Source organism: Cetorhinus maximus, chromosome 6 (assembly GCF_964194155.1).
Source record: "Cetorhinus maximus chromosome 6, sCetMax3.hap1.1, whole genome shotgun sequence".
In the NCBI taxonomy this organism is placed as follows: domain Eukaryota; kingdom Metazoa; phylum Chordata; class Chondrichthyes; order Lamniformes; family Cetorhinidae; genus Cetorhinus; species Cetorhinus maximus.
The window spans coordinates 32,325,737-32,346,843 of NC_135884.1; the positions used below are offsets into that span (position 1 = coordinate 32,325,737).

Genomic DNA, 21,107 nt, shown 5'->3' on the forward strand with positions numbered 1-21,107 from the left:
TTTTCCTAGAGTTCCTTGATTTACAGCCAGTCAAATGCTGCCTTGATGTCAAGGGCAGTTATTCTCACTTCACCTCTCAAATTCAAGCTTTCATTCATGTTTGAATCAAGGCTGTAGTGACATTTGAAGCCAAATTAGATTGGTTCCTGGTGGAACCCTAACTAAGCAATGGTGAGCAGGTTATAGGTGAATAATTGTTGCTTGATCGCACTGTTGATAACATTTTCCATTACCTCATTGATGACAGAGTAGACCGACAGGGTAGTAATTAACCAAGCTGGATTTATCCTGCTTTTTCTGGATAGGATATATCTGGGCAATTTTCCACTTTGTCACGTAGGTTATGGTGTTGTAGATGTACAGAAACAGATTGACTAGAGGCACAGCTAGTTCTGTAGAACAAGTTTTCAGCACCTGCAGCCGAGATGCCGTCAGGGCCCATAGCCTTTGCTATATACAGTGTGCTCAGCCATTTCCTGATATCACATGGAGTGAGACAAATTGGCTAATGATTAACTTCGATGCTGGTGAAGAGGAGGCTATGTTGGATTATATACTCTGGCTGAAGATGGTTGCAAAGGCTTCAGCCTTATCGGTTGCACTCACGTGTTGGGCTCCTCCATGATTGAGGATCTGGATGCTCACGTAGTTTCCTCCTCCCATTAGTTATTTAATTACCCACACTAATCATGACTGGGTGTGGTAGGGCTGCAGAGTTTTGACCTGATCCATTGGTTGTCGAATCACTTTTGTTACAGACAGGAGGGGAGTTAATTTAAACGCCTGTTATCTCCTCTCACCACCCCTCCGTAAACAGAAAGGTGTTTTAATTCGCTTCCCCCTCTATAAGTGATGACGTATTTCCCAACCCCTCAGTTTTGGTGTGATCCAATTTCTATGAATAACCCCACAGCAAACTTGAGATAGGATAAACTCAGAGGGCTAGTTTATTTTGCATACACTCAAAATGTGGGAGAGGGGTGGTCACAACGTAACCCTTGGCGCACTCATACAGCAACAGAGGGATAGGGAAAGAAAGTTTTACCCGGCAAAGACCACAGAGAAATGAATTATGGACTCATGTGTACCCAGAGTACAGAATCAAAGTCCAATGGTATATTCCTTCACAGAGGTCGGCAGGCTGAACTGATGCTTGATAATTCACTTTTGTTGGTTCGCTTCCACGATGAGGTAGGTACGCGGAGGTGAATCAGTTTTGAAGGCGATGGTACAGGAGTTCCAGTCAAAACAGTGTAGATGGGGCCAGGCATTCAAACCAGTACAAATCCCCTTTTCTGTGCTGCTGCTAGGTAGATGGAAAGGCAGCAAACTGAGCTTTGCAGCTCCACAAGGCAATATTGCAGGTTTCACCAGCTAGGGGGTCAAGTCACATGACTCCCATCTCTCCACTCTGGCTTTGACAACAGGTGTGCGTCCTTTTGTCTGGGTCCATGAGACTGTTAATGTTCTAACCTTTAAGCTATAAAGGGAGCTCGTAGGATCCTTTGTCTTAGCAGATGAATCGGCTTCAGTTAGCCATGGCTGGCTTATGAAATGTAGATGGCCTTGTACGGTTCCTTTTGATTTTGGTCTCTGCAGCTCACAGGGGGTTGTTAGGGTCTCTTCAGAGATAACGAGGTGTAAGCTTCTTCAAACCTGCTAAAAAGCTCCTTTTGTTCAGGCTCACAGACAGACATAGCTTCAGCCATTTTAAAAGATCATTGTAGTTTTTTTAATTTTAGAAATTAGCCATCTTAGCCCCCGACACTTAGCTCAGTCTACAACATGCTGCTTCCACTGTTTAGCATGCATGTAGCCCTGTCTTGTAGTTTCACCAGGTTGGCATCTCATTTCTATGTACACCTATTGCTGTTACTGGCATACTCTTCTATATCTTTCACTGAGCCAGGGTCAACCCCCTGGTTGATGGTAATGATAGAGCAAGGAATATGCCTGGTGTGGTTACAGATTGTGATGAAATACAATTCTGCAGCTGCTGATGACCTGCAGCGTCTAGAGAATGCGTGGATCATAAATTGGCCATAACATGTCAATCAAACTATCATTCAGAGGTGCCTTTGCCACATATCCTTTAATATCTTTGGTTAACAGCTGTAGCTGGTAGTATTCTTGCCTCTCAGGTGGTTATGAGTTCAAGTTCTACTTCTAGAACATGAACACAGAGATCAAAGTTGATACACTAGTGCATTACTGAGGGAGTGCCTCACTGTTGGAAGTGCCAACTTTCAGATGAGATGTTAAACCAAGGCCCTGTCTTCCCTTTCAAGTGGACATAAAATATCTTATTACAGTATTCCAAAGAAGAGCAAGGGAGTTATCCCCGGTGTCTTGGTCATTATTTATCCTTCAATTAATATGACAAAGACAGTGTTAAGTCATTGTCACACTGCTATTTGTGGAAGTTGGCTATGCACAAATTAGTTGTTGTGTTGCTTACATTACAACAGTGACCACATTTTAAAAGTACCACATTGGCTCTAAAGCATTCTGGGTTGTCCCGCAGTTGCCAAAGGCACTGTATAAATGCAAACCTGTTTTCTCTTTTTAACAATAATCTATCAAACCCAAATTTAAAATTTACCCAGCATTAACTGCCACACGCAGAATAGAACTCCAAACTTATACCATCCCATGCATGTGGAAATGTTTCCTAACCTCACTGCCTAAAGGCCTGGCTCTATTTTTTAGGCTATGCCCTGGGTCCTAAACTAGCCAACCAGCAGAATTAGCTCCCCTTTATCCACCCTACCAGTTCCCTTTAATACTTTAAACAAATCACCCCTTAACCTTATAAATTCCATGGAATAGAATCCCAGTTTGTATAATCTCTTCCTGTAATTTAACCCTTAGAGTTGAGATTACCATTTTAGTAAATCTATGATGCACTCCCTTCAATGTCAATATATCTATCCAAAGGTTTGGTGCTCAGCACTCCAAGGTTTCTGCTTGGTAACTTAGCAACTTTGAGGCATTTTTACTCAGAACAGAGATCATGCCACTTGTTTTCAGTCCAAACACAACCTTTAGTTCATTGTTGTAACCTTTCAAGCTCTTTTAGTCAGTGGCTGCATACAATACCTCAGCATTCATCTTCCTTCAGAGAGCAAAGGTTAGTTTGAGCTTGCTGCTTTAATTGCTGGTATGTAGTCATCTTCAACAAGCAGCTTTTGTCATTAATCCAGGAAAGGGGGGCTGTGTGCGTAGAATCCAGAATTCCTGGTCATTGTCATCAATCCAATCTTTTACATTTAACAAAGCCAAATGCTTCTGTGGATTTTGCGTATACCGCTTTCTTGATGATTGTCTATCTGCTTTCAACTCATTTGTTGCTCAGGTGTGTCACTCTATAGCTCACTTGATTACAGGACTTTCTCCACCTTACTAATTAGCTCAACACAGGTTTGGTGATCTTTGGGGGAATGGACACTGAATGAATAGTAATGGAAGCTTTATTGGTCTCTTGTCTTTCCCAATGCTACATTTAATGAAAATTTATTCAGTGTGCTTGCATTATCGGAAGGCGAAGTGAAGATGCATAACCATTGGTTTTGACAAATCTGTACCTGCCCCAAATAATGACTATTGTATTTATCTATATTGCTGCTCATTGGAAACGTATTTCACAATGAATGTAACCTGTGTTCGGTGGTACTGGAATTACTTTAAACGAAAGGTGCACCATGAGAATGACCATCTGGTCAGACCAGCAATTAGAACCATGCAGTATATGGTTTATTCCAACATCCTGAATGTTGCACTGGCACACAATAATGCGGTACAGTAAGGTGCCAGTGGACAAAATGAGGAAATTGCCTTGTGTTTGTTTAAACATGGTATAGGTGATGGTTAGCTGGTGCTCCATGTATCTGGCCAGGAGAAGAGTGCTACTGGAATTGTTGCTGTCAATTCTGTAGAAACACGCTCTGGGAGGCTACTTAGTCAAACAAAACAAACTTTATTTACACGAGAGCTTCCATGGGTGCTTGTATACAGCCAGCCCTTTACAGCCATCTTCCCCACGAAACTGCTCGCTAGAGTTTATTCCTCCGCACTAGCCGCGCATTGGTTAACAAATCACGTGACCCCCCTACTCAGTTGAACTGACCTTAAAAAGTGACAGTCATCACAAAGTCCACGCTGTATAATTACCTTTTTCGTGAAATGTGATTGTAGCAAACACAGGCATTCAGGTCTGAGGAGTATTAGCTGATCCTTTCTTGGGAGTTGATCTGCTAATTTTGGCGGGAATGACTCATTGGTGACTCCTGACATACACTGCCACTTTTGTATCAATGCAATCTTAAAACTGCTTCTGTACAAAGGCAAAAGTTCCAATATAATTTCACCCTTGGCGTAATTCAACGTTTAAAGGGAGAACTTGGTGACAAAATATTGTACCTGATTTATGTACATAGGTTATATTCACTGCAACTAAGTTTCCAATGGGAGGTAACCATATATAGATAAATAACAATAGTCATTATTTGGGCAAGGTAGAGAGAGATCTGTCAAAATGTACAGTCACGCATCCTCATTTCATTTTCATGCATGTACACTGAATAAATTTTCATTAAATGCGGCATTAACAAAGACAAGAAATCAATGAATTTTGCTTAATTTTTCCATTTTTATTATGGATATCATATTATCCAATCCAGTGACAAGCTTTTTAAAAAAATCTTTTGACCCTAAAAGAATAAGCTCTCTATTAGTGATTTGCCTACTGAAAATTGATATTAAGAGGGCTTTCAAAACTATTGTATGATTGCCCCATAAATTGAAGTTTAAGTAGCGTTCATAAAACGTACACAGAGAAAGAGAGAGTTGGCAGTGTGCTGCCAAAACAGACTAAAGCTACAATGCTGTGGTGAAGTGGTGGGGAATGGGTTACATCTTCAATGTCCTACACAGTGAATTGTTGATTTCAGGGTGGAGAGAGGTGGTGGGTGAAGCAATTGACAGAAACCAGGTTCACCACATAAAGAACAGAACAACAATTAGTGATGGAGTCATCCACCCTTTTGGACCTTCTAATCACCACTTCAGTATCCCTTTTTTAGCTGGAGCTATAATACATAACCTGAGACACCAAAAGACAAGAGGAAAATTAAAATATTATGTTGTGCAAAACAAGGGAGAGGAAGGAAGTCGAAGGGGCCCTGAACCTTAAAAATGGAAGTGCCACATCAACATGGGTGTAAAGTTCAGCATTTTGAGTTATTGAAATATTATGAAGTATGGCTCCATGCATAATGTTAAAATGCATCCAAAAAGTCAGAGAGAGACATTATAGCTGGTAAAATATAAAAAAATATTAGAGCTAAGAAATCACATAGACAGTCAAGACTCAATGTGCTCCTTTTTAAAATGGAGCCTACAATTTAGGGTTGAAACCTTGTCGGACAGTTATGGGAAGATAAGTGGCACTATACATAAAATGCGATTGTTTTGAAAGGTCAAAATTTAGTTTTAAAATATCTTAAAATGACAGGCTTTTTGAACATGTTATTTTAATGCTCCCTCTAGCATTAAAAAAGACTGAGCCATATTGTAGTCTCGGTGCACCAGCAAATAAAAATCAACCACGTTTTCTCTTCCTGATCACTATCCATTGATCCCTACTTGGAACTGCAGGTGCGTGGACTGAAGGAAAACTGCAACAGTGAAGCCTCCATAGTCAAATAGCTTCCTGGCATTCACTAAGCCCATACATGTAAAGTGGGTACTTGCGGAAAATAATTGAGGACTGTCACTGTTAGAATGTCATTGCCTTTGGGTAAGAAATTTGGAGGTACAAAAGGAAGGCTAAACAAAACTATACTGTTGCCTAAAAACATAGCACTGGTGTGTTGAAATTTGAGATCCTGCAAACTATTCATTTTAATTTGCTGTATAAGCTCTGACATAACCACATTCCAAGCAAAATTATTAGAAATGCCCCAAGCCATGTTTAAACTCTATATTTCTCAAGTTCTCACTGAATTTAATTTTAAGGAGAGTCTTGATTATTTTGATGTGCTGCTGCTGCTATCTCACTATGAATAGATTTCAGCCAGGAGAAGATGTATGACTTGGAAACATTCTCAATTAAAATACTTGGTTGGGTTTTCAGAGGCAACGCAGGCACACAAGAAGAATCTCTAGAAAAAAAACAAATCCCAAAAATGAAAACTACAATTGCTCAATCTGATGCATGAGTCTCTAAATGACATTTTGGGAACCTTGCTGTGAATATGGTTCTGTCCAAGTCTATAAATTTTACTGCTTAGTACTTATATCAATTTTCCCAAATTGTTGCCACTTGGGGAGAAAAACCTAAATTTACAACAGTATATAACCTTTTATTTTGAGGGGGAAGTGCTAAATGAAAGAAAAGGTATAATTTCACATTGAAAATAGGAATAAGCACTTACAACGGTCCTTAAAGGAACACTTGAGGATATTACTGATGCCTGTTAATTTTGTTCATGCATGTGTAGGGCGAGTCGCCTCAGCATGACAATGCTATTAAGAAAATGTCATGTTGTTGTATACAGCTTTAGAAATGCCACAAAAAAGTAAAAAGGAACACAAACCATTTCAGAATGGGTTTTCAGAAAGGAGATACACTTAGTAACATATAAAAACATTGATATGGCCACATTTTCAAATAAATGTTTAAGTATGAGTCCAATACTAGGGTATCCTTTAAAGACTACACATTATCCCAAAGCAAGGGTAGGTGGCAGGATGACTACAGTATCAATTTCATTATAAGTATCTTGATTTAGGATCTTTTGACTATTTTTCCACAGAAAGGATTTGAAAGGAATAAGTTATTCAACTGTTGTTTTGTAAAAGTATAAAGAGAGAGAGTGTTCAGTTACACAGAGGCATACGGGAGTTTTGCAGCAGGAATGCACCATACCCCATGCAGGGAGTCACAGCCCTTGTCTATATGAGAGAAGACATGGTAAGTCACACAGCTCACTCCCTTGCTAAGGACAGCCACTCACTGCACACAGCTACCTCATCCAAATGGTGTATGAAAAGGTGGAGGCAACTTGTGATGGAACCCAGACGAGCACCCATCTGGGATGAAGATGGGTGTCAGCTGGAATGAAATGCTAGATACAATACTGCCAATTCAAGACAAACCATGCAGTTTGGCTCACATAGTGAGAGCAGCTCAGTGAGCAAAGGGGTGTACCTAGTGGAGATGACATGTTGTATGGCTCACAAGCAAGGGATCCACACAAGGGGTGGGAGCAATTTAATGTATCTTTGATCTTTTGACCATTTTTCCAGAGGTAGGATTTGAAACAAAAGAGTTCATCTAAATGCAATTTTTTAAAGGAATAGTGTATTTGAGCAAGTTTTAAAATTGGATCTGAGATAGTAAATAACTAGCTCAGAATGCAGAAAAGTTAGTGCATTTTAAATTATAGAATCATAGAATGTTCCAGCACAGGAGGTCATTTGGTCCACCGAGCCAATGCCAACTCTTCACAAGTGAAATTTATCTAATCCCATTCCTCTGCTCTTTCCTCTTAGCCTTGCAATTTTTTTCCTTTCAAGATGTTTACCCAATTTCCTTTTGAAAGCCATGATTGAAGCTGCCTTAATTTCCCTTTCAGGCAGTGCATTCCAGATCATAACCTCTTGCTGCATAAAAGAGTTTTCCTCTTGGTGCTCCAGCCAATCACTTTAAATCTGTGTATTCTGATTCTCAACCCTTCTGCCAATGGGATCAGTTCCTCTATTTCTACTCTGTCTATATCCCTCATGATTTTGAACACCTCAATCAAATCTCCTCTCAACCTTTTCTTGTCTAAGGATAACAACCCCATTTTCTCCAACCTGTGTAATTGAAGTCCCTCATCACTGGAATCATTCTCATAAATCTTTTCTGTACCATTTCTAAAGTCTTTAACATCCTTCCCTGAGTCAGATGATCCACTTAGATAGGATAGAGTAGCATATCATTAGTGGGGGATTCAGTGATGGTAAGGAGCTTGAATGTCATGGGGAGATGGTTCTCTCTTGTTGGAGATGATCGTTGCCTGGCACTTGTGTGGCACGAATGTTACTTGTCACTTAGCAGCCCAAGCTGGAATGTTGCCCAGGTCTTTAAGTATGTTGGCACACACTGCTTCAGTACCGGAGGAGTTAAAAATGGTGAACATTGTGCAATCATCTGTGGCCATCCCCATTTCTGACCTTATGATGGAGGGAAGGTCACTGATGAAGAGGCTGAAGATGGTTGGGCCTAGGACACCACCCTGAGAAACAAGCAATGTCATGGGGCTGAGATGATTGACCTCCAACAACCACAACCATCTTTCTTTGTTCTAAGTATGACACTAACCAGTGAAGAGTTTTCTCCCTGATTCCCATTCCTAGGGCTTTTTGATGGCAGACTCGGTCAAATGCTGCCTTGACGTCAAGGGCGGTCAATCTCACCTTAGCTCGAGTTGAGCTCTTTTGTCCATGGTTGTATGAAGGTGTAATGAGGTCAGGAACTGAGTGGCCCTTGCGCAACCAATGAGCATCAGTGAGCAGATTATTCAGAATCACAGAACTGTTACAATGCAGAAGGGTGCCCATCTCACCTGCACCAGCTCTCCAAATGAGCAATTCACTTAGTTCCATTCTCCCGCCTTCTCCCTGCACATTCTTCCTTTTCAGATAACAGTCCCCTTCAATTCCCTTCTGCATGCTTCAATTGAACCTGCCTCCACCACACTCTCAGGCAATGCATCCCAGGCCTTAACCACTCACTTTTTCTCATATCGCTTTTGCTTCTTTTGGCAATTACTTTAAACCTGTGCCCTCTCGTTCTTGAACCTTTGAGTGGGAACAGTTTCCACCTATCTACTGTGTCCAGACCCCTCATGATCTTGAATACCTCTATTAAATCTCCTCTCAGCCTCATTTTCTCCAAGGAAAACAGATGCAACTTCCCCAATCTATCTTCAGGACTGAAGTTCCTCATCCCTGGAGCCATTCTTCTAAATCTTTTCTGCACTGTTTCTAATGCCTACACATCCTTCCTAAAGTGTGGTGCTCAGAATTGGACGCAATACTCCAGCTGAGGCCAAACTAGTGTCTTATACAAGTTCAACATAACCTCCTTGCTCTTGTAATCTATGGCCCTATAAATAAAGCCTAGGATATTGTATACTTTATTAACTCCCTCTTAACCTGTACAGCCACATTCAATGACTTATGCACATATAAACCCACATTGCTCTGCTCCTGCACCTCGTTTAGAATTGTACCCTTTACTTTATATTGTCTCTCCATTTTCTTCCTACCAAAATGAATCACTTCACATTTCTCTGCATTGAACTTCAATTACCACCTGTCCATCCATTCCACCAATTTGTCAATGTCCTTTTGAAGTTCTGCACCATCCTCCTCACAGTTCACAATGCTTCATAGCTTCATATCATCCACAAATTTTGAAACTGTGTCCTACAAACCAAGGTCGAAATCATTAATATACATCAGGAAAAGCAAGGTTCCCTACACTGACCCTGGGGAACTCCACTACAAATCTTCCTTCAGACCGAAAAACCACTAATCTCTGTTATCTGTCACTCAGCCAATTTTGTATCGACGTTGCTACTGTCCCTTTTATTCAATGAGCTACAATTTTGCTCACAAGTCTGTTGTGTGGCATTGTATCAAATGCCTTTTGTAAGTCCATGTACAGCACATCAGCAGCATTGCCCTCATCAACCTTCTCTGATATCTCTTCTGCAAGTGAACTAAACTATTTTCTCTTAAGAAATCCCTGCTGGCTTTCCTTAATTAACCCGCTTTTGTCCATGTGACTATTAATTTTGTCCTGAACTAATGTTTTTAGAAGTTTCCCTATCACCAAAGGCCAGTAGTTGCTGGGCTTATCTTTATACCCTTTTTTGAACAAGGGTATAACATTTGCAATTCTCCAGTCCTCTGGCGCCAACCCCATGGCTAAGGAAGGCTGAAAAATTATGGCCAGTGCCTCTGCAATTTCCACTCTCACTTTGTTCGGTGTCCTTGGATGCATCTCATCCAATCCTGGTGTCTTATCAAATTTAAGTACAGACAGCCAATCTAAAACATATTCTTGAACAATTGTAAACCCTTCTAGTGTCTGAATTACCTCCTCTTTCACCATAGCCTGGGTAGCATCTTCATCCTTGGTAAAGTCAAATGCAAAGTGCTCATTTAATACCTCAGCTATGCCCTTGGCCTCCAAGTGTAAATGCCCTTTTTGGTCCCTAATTGGCCCTACTCCTCCTTTTATCACCTTTTTACTATTTAATGCCTATAGGAGAGTTTGGGATTCCATTTTATGTTGGCTGACAGTCTCTTTTCGTAAATAAAAACGAAAAATTCTGGAAAAACTCAGCAGGTTTGGCAGTATCTGTGGAGAGACAAACAGAGTTAACGTTTCGAGTCTGTATATGGACATACAAGTTAACATTTCAAGTCATACGGAGTGCCTAATGGATGCCTAGTTTTAAGCTGCTAGATCTGTTCCAAATCTATCCCATTTAGTACTGTGGTAGTGCCACACAACACAATGGAAGGTATCCTCAATGTGATGATTGGACTTTGCCTCCACAAGGACTGTGCAGTGGTCAGTCATGTCAATACTGTCATGGATAGATGCATCTGTGACAGGTAGATTGTGAGGATGAGATCAAGGAGGTTTTTCACTCTTGTTGGTTCCCTCATCACCTGCCGCAGGCCCATTCCTGTAGGATTCGGCTAGCTCAGTCAGTAGTGGTGCTACCTTTGGTGATGGACCCCACCCAGAGACATTCTGTGCCCTTGGAGTGCTTCTCCCAAGTGGTGTCCAACATGGGGGAGCACTGATTCATCAGCTGAGGGCAGTAGGTTGGGGAGGGGGGGTGGTAGTGACAGGGGTGGTAGGTGCTAATCAGCCAGATTCCTTGCCCATATTCGACCTGATGCCATGAGACTTCATGGGATCCGGAGTCAATAGAGACTCCCTGGACATCTCCTTTCCAACTACATACCCCTCTGTCGCCATCTCTGAAAGGTCTGTCCTGCTGGTGGGACAGGACGTACCCAGGGATGATGATGCTGTGCCTGGGACATAAGGTATGATTCCATGAGTATGACGATGTCAAGCTATTGCTTGACTAGTCTGTGAGACAGCTCTCCCAATTCTGGCACAAGCCCCCTGATGTTAGTAAGGGGACATCGCAAGGTTGACAGGGCTGAGTGTGCTGTTGTCGTTTCCAGTGCTGAAGTCTATGCCGGAAGATCCGGCTGGTTTCATTCATTTTAGACTTTGTAGCTGATACTGCTGAGTGGGCTTGCTGGGCCATTACAGAGGGCATTTTCAGAGGGCAGTCAGGCCAGGAAAGACATTGGTGAGCCAGATGGGTTTTTTACAACAATCAACCATGGTTTCATGGTCACCATTACTGAGACTAGCTTTTAATTCCAGATCTTTATTAATTGAATTTAAATTCCACCAGCTGCCATGGCGGGATTTGAAACCACGTCCCCTGAGCCTTAGCCCATAATACTAGTCAAGTGACATTACCACCACGTCACTGCCTCCCTCAGTGACTTAAAATTATTCTGTATGACTTAAGCATTAAGAAACCAAATAAGAACTCAGGCTGTACTTGAAGAGAAATGGCCATCAAGCTCAGGTGGCAGATATGGCTGGTAGCGAAAGTATAACAGACTACAAATGTCTCTATTGTTTCATGTTAAGGAGTAGCTTGCTGGAGATAATTCAGAACAATTTACGAATATGGTCACTTGATATGTCTATAAAACTCTTGAGTAGCTAGGCATACATACTGATTACTTTACAGCCTCACAAAAAATCGCACGAGTTGGAGATCAGATACCTCATGATATCCTACCAATAAACTGCTCAGGAAAGGGAGAACAACTACGGGTGGTCTCTTGGTTGCTCGAATGGTACTAAGGCAGAGTTAAACAGTTTCTGCTGATATAGCCTGGTTGACTCTACCTTCACCCAAATGCAATGCACCAGAGGAAGCTGTGAGGCACTGACTGCTCATTCACAGTAGTATATGGCAGAATGCTGAAGGGCTACCGCTACATAAATGGAAAAGTTTTTATTTGGGCACTGTAGATGACCACAGACGTACACATGGCCAAAGACTGACTGTAATATTTTGGTTATGTGGGGGCCATACCAAGAGGAGATCACATATCCATTTTATTTTATGGTTTAATAAGAAGTGAAGAAGTTAGAAAAAGGATTATTGACAAACACCTCCAGGAGGAGGAGAGTTTGGTGATGTTGTGTAGAGTTGGCCTAATGAACCTAGCACAGGCTACCTCAGAAGGTGCTGACCAGGTTTCACAATGCCTAGCGTTTCCCACAACTCTAGACCTTCAGGAACTTAAGGCAATTTCAATTGGAAGGCTTGCTGGATCAACTTCAAGCAGCATGGAGGTGGACAGGGAAGCAGCAAGCAGGACAAAATGATTCCAGTGATTTCAAAGTCAATATATCAGAGGATAGTGTCATGTCCAGTACAGATATGAAGGTATTAAAAATTTTAAAACTATATTTTAAAAAAGCGAACACAAAAGCTATAAACATGGCTGCAGCATACCATGTGACTTTTTGGCATTTGAACTATAGACAGTAGAGTCTGTAGCCAATGCCTCATTAAATATGGACCAAAACCTACAGGCAACGGGGTCCACAGACAACTTGTCTCAATGTTTCACCAGGGACATTGAAACTCAATGGGTGTCAGACGAATGTGAAATGGATCCCATTGACCTTTCATTGTATTGAGCTGGTCCCTTATCCAAACACAAAGACCTTGGCTGTCTCAAACTCTTAAAGTGGGAAAAGCCCCAACACAGGATGTTTATTAGCCTAACGCGCCACCTTATTTGGAAAAGGAGTTTGGACTTGTAACAGGTCACAAGGGTGAGACAGCCATGTTCGTTGGCTGCTTTTAAAACAACAAGAATCAGCTCTGCAGAGACAGAGAGATGAGCAGAAATCTATCAAGCTGACTGCAGTCAAGTAAACAGCCATGGTAATAAACAGAAATACCTTGAAAATGGAAGGAGGGCTCACTCCAACCTGTTCCAACTTCAAGTTCACCTTAAAACCAACCTCCTGGCAATTAACTACAAGAAGCCTCACAGCTTACTGAGAATCCTCAGTTTTCAAGATGTTCACTCCAGCTAAAGCATCAACTCATGTAAGAATCTACAGGCCTGCTACGAAAGAGACTGAAATAATCCCAAATTGTAACCGTATTGCTTTTTTCTTCATCTGTATCTAATCTTTGTATGAGAAATAGTGTGCACGAGGTGAAATGCTTTGCAATCTCCAAGCAAGCATGGGATAATAAATAACATTCCTTATTTTAAAACTCGCAAAAAATCTTGCTGTGGGAATTATTTAGACTGGGACAACCACTCTGAGGGTGAGAAAACACACATACCTCACATACAAACACTTTGATCACAGGCAAAAGTAAAACACACAATCTCAGTCTGTGACAATAGATTGTTGTCACACAGTGAAACGGGTTTTCAGGCAGCATGTTTGCACTGTACCTTGTGCAGGAAGACATAGTGTGTTCTGTCTTGACAACTCAAGTGAAAGACATGGTAGGCCATGTGCTTCTCTAGTTGGGGGCAGGGAGACCCAATGACTATGTGCATCTACTTTATCTAGGTGGTGTATAGGTGGATGGAGATAAAGCAAGTCAGGACCCAGGAGCTACACCCAGTTACTATTCTGGAACAAAGCTGGGGTTGTGTGGGAAAATGACTAGACGAGCAACAATGGCAATTTGGAGGTTGCAAGATGGTGCAGACATACCCCATCACACAATAAGTTACTGCAAGGGATAAGGGACAGAAGGAAAAGGGACTGCATGTCCTCGAGCAGTTTTCCATGCAACACATGGTTTCTGGGTGATTAGCAAGCCTAGACCATTTTTATTTCTTTCAAATATTTCTCTGTGTGTTTATATGTTGTGTTTTAGAAGATATAATGCTAGTAAGCTGACTTTGGTGATATTTTCTCAGATTATAAATAGTAAGTAATTTGGTCACTTATTTCTGTATTTGACAATGGATTCTGTTAGATTTGCTCTTGGTCTGTGTACAGTCAAGAAAAAGAGCAAAGCAACTATATCTAAAAGGCAGCCCAGTTGCTACAATAGAGAAGCCACCAACACAGGAGGTTCACAGAATGAGCGGGTTCGAAGTGTCAGTATAAAGAGTGATCAGATATGGCCCAATCTATGACTGGTGCAGTGAGGCCATGCGAGATGGTGATTTGGGAGTGGCTGTGAATTTGGGTTGGGGAGCTTATATGGAGGGAGGGTTTAAGAGAAGTTAGGAGGGTGGTGAGCTCAGGAGAGAGAGCAGGATGAATTAAAATGGAGGTTGAAATCACAAAGAATGAGAAGTCACATGATGCAGAGGCCGAGGAAGAAAGAGGAGTGAAGACATTTTGGTGAGAAATTGTTTTTAATGATACTTAGAGGGCAGTAAAGAATAATGATTTTAGATAAAAGGTGAAGGGGTGGAACTAGGTGTGATGCTCAAAAGAGAAGTGCCAGGGGAGCAGGGGAGCAGGGGGATAGACCAAAGTGTGATTTGTGGATAAGAGTCACACTTCCGCAGCGACGGTCTGGGTTGGTTAAGTAGTGTAAATTAATGCCAAGTAGGGAGGTTTCATCTAGGGGGAAGGTGTCAGCACCCCTCAGCTAGGTTTCCATCAGGGCCATGATGTCAATTCAATAATCCACAATAAACTCATGGATTTCAAAGGTCTTGTTCACAAATAAATGGACATGCTGGAGAGAGATATGGAGAAGGGCGATGATAGCTGATCACTGGCAGAGACCACAGGGACAACAGGGGCAGGTGAGTGTTAGACAGGGAGGTGGTCGGAAAGGTCAGCTCCCAGCAAGCATGTTAGATGGGACGATCAGCAAGAGAGGAGGATGGGGCATTTCGAACCGCTGCATATCAGAAGACAGTGACAATGCCTCGTAGGCCTTTGGAAGGATGCCAAGAGAGAGACACAGAGGAAAGCTGCAAGCTTATCTTAGAGAGAGTCAAAACCTGGGATCTTGATTATGATGCAACGGTTGCACAATGTGGGTGTGGACACAGTTATTGCTTCGTATATTCCCCTTCTGGTAATATAAAGTTGCTTAATGGTTCCAACCAAGCGTTGCCTGATATCATGTTAATTTGGTCTTGCTTCAAAGGAACTGGTCAAATCCGTGTGCAAAAGCAACAAAGATCCAGTTCAGATTACAAGAGATACTATTACTATATCACTGGGTTATGTTCTTGTACAAGTAGATTTAGGGCAATATGAGCCAACTTCCAGAGACATTCAGACTTTTTAAAAGGAAAGACATCAGCGAACCCAAGGTGGTATCTATGGCAGAATTTGTAACCAGATGATGGGATAAATTGTTGTCCATTAAAATCTGATCAAATATGTTTCTCAAGAGTTCAAAAATGCAATCAAACAGCATTTTTCAGAGCCCTGTACACATGAAGCTAACACTTTCACATATTTTTCAAAACAGAAGTTAAAATTGCATTCCCACTACAACCTTCAATATTTCAATTTCTTTACAAACAAGAACTTATTTGCCTTAAGTTTGCATTAAACAATGGATTCAGTTAGTGGATGTAATCTACAACTTTTCAACACTTGACAAAAAGGCCATTCCTATTTCGAAAGCTAATTTAAGTCATTATATAATTTATTTAACGGAGGGTAACATTTTGCTTTTGTACCATTTTATTATGTAGTACTTCCGTTACTATGTTGCATTCCTCAAAATATAACAATTCATCACCAAAACAACAATATACTGGCATTGTATGACTATAGTTCCATGGCATACATTGGGAATGTGTTCCAAACATAGCCTCGATTTTATTACTGGTGAAGCAAGAACTTAACTCACTGAACTTAAAGAAAGCCTCACAGAGATCTGGCCATCTTTGTGTTGAGAACTTTACCTCTGTTTCATTGTAATGTTCTTTAGGCGAATTCTCAACATAGAGCTGCAATGATGTCATCAAGCTGTCCAAACAGCCAATCACATTAAAGAATTCTCACAGACAGCAAATCGGGAAATGAAAAACTCTAAGATCAAATCACTTATTAAAAGTTTTATATAGGACAAAGGAGAGTCTGGGACATACACAAAGGGAGAAGGTAGAGGTTGAAATATCATGAAACAAACATTTTTTTAAAATGTAAAATATCTAGCAATTAATCAAAAAGGAGGCATTTAACAATATTCCATATATTGTTTCAGGGTCAGCTCGCTATTAAAACCTGGCTACAGCTATTGAATAAGACTTAACTTTTTATGGAGTTTCTAACAGTGATACGAGCGCAGAATAGGGGAAGTTCTGACGAGGCCAATTGATTTAACTGATTTGCTGGGTCAGGGTGGGACTACACTGTGCAGCCTATGGCATTCATCTGTGTTTATGCCAAATCCTGAAGTTGCGGTCAGATTCAAAGCAGTAATGGCGATGAACCCTGACACTACACCGTCAAAACCCCCGCAAATTGTGGGTCAATAAACACTGCAACAATGTCATAGCAACCACACTTTGTTTTGAATTGATTTGAGTTTTTACTGCCAAATAAATGACCACTATCCTTGGATACATTCTTATTCACAGGAGTTTACTGCTTTCTGCCCATTTGCTAGATCCTTTCACGTAAGAATTGCCTCACCTTACTCCAATATATTTCATCTACGCTGTGAACAAAGCCTTTGTTTAGGTTTCCTCTAATCTTTACAATGTTTACAAGCTTGTGTGAAAAGAGTTGGTCAAGGACTGTTGTCTTACAGGCCTGCTTAGGTGCAAACACTGTCATAGACTTTCCACCAAGTAGGTGGTTTTTTAAGAATGTCTGCTACAATTCAAATAACTTCCTGTGGAAGTCACAGTTGTATCAACATCCTGCTGTTTTGTGTGTCATGAAGTATTTAACTGTGGATATGACTTTATGTTCCCAGCATGAATTCTACAAACGAACTACTTGAGGGCAATTCCCTTTCTGTAGAGCGTATTCCAGTTCCAGATGGAAAATCCAAAAGAAAGTAATTAGGAATTTTATATATGTACATTAATACGCTTTCTTGATCAATTTATTATGCAAATCTATCTTCAAAACGTTCACCCACAAGCTGATTTTGTAACATGACATGTACCATGGTAAACAGGTTTCAGGAATTACTCAAATTTAAATTGATATTTCAGTGACATCACAATGATATGCAAAGTGAATCAGTGCAATATTTTTGGACATTACTTCCCATGTGCACAGGATAACTATTCAAAATTCTTTGTAGCTGCCGCAGTCGTGAATTTATTGTACAAAACTTGCATAATCCAAATATTATCCAAAATAATAAGTAAAATGTTAGCTGTATTGCTCAGCTGTACTTGTAAAGATGCTAAATTCATAAGTTGCTGTTTTTCAAAATATGTATCATTTAGTACAACTGACCTCCACTGTGTTAGTGTTCATGGGTTTTCTTTACCTCTTGACCCCCTACCAACCAGCTGGCTACAACTGATTTCTGTCTGTCTCCTCATGGCTTCATCCATTTTCAGTCTCAGTGAAAGTAATGAGTCTTATAGCTAGGCGGCTACAGTGTTAAATAGACCAAGTTCAAATCACAGTCTCATACTTAGCAGTTCTTTAGAAGGAACATTTTAATAGTTTTGGCTTTATTATATGAGGAAGGAGAGAAAATCCATTTAGGGAAGGAAGCCACTTCTGAAGTACACCACCTGGTGGGTCAAGTTAGGACTAACATTCACCATGTCCATCAACTTGCCTGCAGGCCAGTATAAAATATTAGCACCTGACAGTTGTTGAAAACATAGCAACTGAACAGGATTTGTCTGTGAATCAAGTACAAGCATTGGCTGAAACAGAAAGTTTCAAGAATCTGGGCTGTGCCAAAGTCAAACATTCCAGCAAATTTTAACTCCAACGTAGACTGAAAAGCATTGCTCCCAAATAGCCCAGTGAACAGGAAAACTCTACTGAAAATTTTCTTTGCACAGAAACAATAAAATGTGATGGTGGCATAAAGGTAGTGCCAGTGGACTAGTAATCCAGAGGCCCAGGCTGATGCTCTGGGGACACAGGTGCAAATCATGGCAGATGGTGGAAGTTAAATTCAATTAATAAAGAAATCTGGAATTGAAAGCTGATCTCAGTAATGATGACCATGAAACTATCACTGATTGTCGTACAAACACATCTGGTTCATTGATGCCCTTTAGGGAAGGAAATCTGCTATTCTTACCTGGTCTGGCCTACATGTGACAGTCTAAACTGCCCTCTAAAATGGTCTAGCAAGCCACTCAGTTCAAGGACAATTACAGATGGGCAACAAATGCTGGCCTTGTGACTGATCCCCACATCCCATGAAAAAAGAATAAAAAAACAAATGCATACTTCAGTCTGGATCAGGCCACTCATAGCTAATGTAAGCACTTCAAACTTGAGAGCAATAGGGCTACATATGGCCTTATAAATGAACCAGCTAAAAACCAGACAACATTTTTTTATACCACAAAATAGTCTAATTGCAAGTATTTCTTTTTACAAGCTATGTTCATAGTTTTTGATAGTTTACAGGAAAATACACAGAGATTGCTTAGTACTACCCAGGGATATTTTGGAAAAGTACAAAATTGAGCTGGAATTCAGTTAGTGTAGCATTATCTGTTTTCTATGCTGATAGTCAGAGTGCTCTAAGGTGATGATAAGACAGTACAAAAATGAAACCCCAGGTTGAATAATGAGCTGGAACGAGTGTGTATCAGAGTTCCCTGTTGCCTCTTCAAAATACAGCTTTCAAGATGCATCATTTCAGCATCTGTCAGTGCGCTTCAATGACCAGAACAGGAAGATGACGGGAAAATAAAAACATGAATTTAAAAATCAGGTAAATAAAAAAATACAGATTTTAATAAGACGTTCTTTTTAACACATTATTGGTACCTTTATTAAGACTAACTCAAGATGCAATTATGTTGTCACTTTTGTGATTTTACCTCAATCTCACACTCTGACTTGGAATATGCTAAAACCAAGTAAGATATGAAGCCAGGGTAAAAGAAAATGCTCAGTCCATTAGACTTTATGGACACTTTATGAATTTACTGTAAAGTCTTCTTAATATTAAAGAAGTCTGACCATTTCCACCTGTACTTGCAGATGAACGAACATTTGCTAATTGAGAAGAGGAGCATGCATCTGAGGCAAAAACGCAATATGGTTTTGACATTAAAGCATGTGGTTTTGACATTAAAGCATGTATTTTAAGTTTCTGTACTTTTTTACAAGAGCAATATTGACACTTACTGAAGCCTCAATGTGTTAATAGTTGAAACTAATATTTGCAAGTTAATTTCATTTGCACTGATCCTTAGCTGGGATTTCTCAACAACCTTACTCAGCCATTGAATATAGTTTACTCTGACTCAAAGCTTTTTTTTTTACAAATTATAAGGCCTCAATAATAAAACAGTGAAATGTAACTCATTCCACAAACCTTTTAATCAGCTAACAGATCAATTTTAAGAAGCTTTTGTGACTTAAAAATCTTACTTGTTCCACACTTTCACTGAGCATGTTCAGATTTGAAAAGAGAGAATTTGCTAGTCTGTTCCATTCCTTTCACAATCAAATAATTTGAAAATTACCCAATATGATAACTTTCACAAATCTTATAATCCCAATCTATGAAAAACTGGCTGGTTGACAACAACTGATGTTGACAACATGTTCAAGCTTCATACAGCAACTGACTATTCATGTAATCTCATCAAAGAATAAGTCATTTTGACCAATACAACTACAATGACAACTCATTTAATTTTGTTAGAGAACACTCATGAAGAAAATCTTTGCAATGATGGCAATCGCTGAAGGTAATATTGCTTTAGATAAATCACAATAAGAATTTTAACGCACATTTGACCTTGGCAGAAGTGCTTTATCATTGTACTTAAGTCAGTAGGGCGGTCTCTAACCATTCATGGCTACACTGGTTTACTCTTAACCCAATCAGAATAGTGGCATAAGCATTTAAGTTGTAACTCCAACATCAACTAAGAAAGCTATCTACTAAATTGAGCCAAACCCAACAACTGACTCACTCACTTTGCAAAGTGTGAATATGTTGTTCTACAGGGCTCTATCTGCCACAACTCCATTAGGTGCAAAATTAACAACACCAACACTATAATGGGCATAATAATGAGAGCATTCCAACCTATGTAAAAACAATAAATAGAACAAACAACATTCAGTTATATAACAGTACTGATGTAGTGAAACATCCCAAGACACATCACAGGAGTGTTAACCAAACAAAATTTGATACTGATACATAGAAGACAACATTAGACAGATGAGAAAAAGATTGATCAAAGAGGTAGGTTTGAAGAAGCATAGGTGGTGGAAATAAAAGAGGACAGGTCAAAGCAGGGAATTCGAAGCAGCTAAAGACACAGCCACCAGTGGTGGATGTGCAAGGGGCTGCAAGTGGAGGAGCTCAGAGATCTCAGAGGGTTATATGGATGGAGGAGCTTAGAGGTTGAGAGGGGCAATGCCATGGAAGGATTTGAAAACAAGGTTGAGAGTTTTAAAATGGAGGCATTGCCAGGCTATGAGCCAATGTAGTAAGTGACAACAGTGGTAATGGGTGCATGGGAATTGGAGAGAGTTGGGGCAGAGTTTTGGATGAGTTCAAATTTATGGAGGGTGGAAATGGGAGGCCAGCAAGGAGAGCATTGGAATAACAAGTTCAGAAGTAACCAAGGCACGGATGAGGGTTTCAGCAACAGAGGAGCAGAGTCTGGGACCAAGGACAATTGCTTCAGTCTTCTCAATATTTAGTTGGAGGAAATTTCTTCTCACCCAGAACTTCTTGTTGGACAAGTAGTGTGACAAATTAGGGACAATAGGGGGGGGGGCAAGAGAGGTGGTGGTAAATTAGTGTTGGATGTAATTGTCACCAGACATGCAAAACCAAACT

General features: G+C 40.4%; 1 protein-coding gene across 3 annotated transcripts in view; it reads right to left on the minus strand.

Moving 5' to 3' along the window:
- The window catches only part of LOC144681687 (ERC protein 2), an 864,810-nt gene that overhangs the window by 309,022 nt on the left and 534,681 nt on the right, over positions 1-21,107 (minus strand). The window lies entirely within an intron of this gene.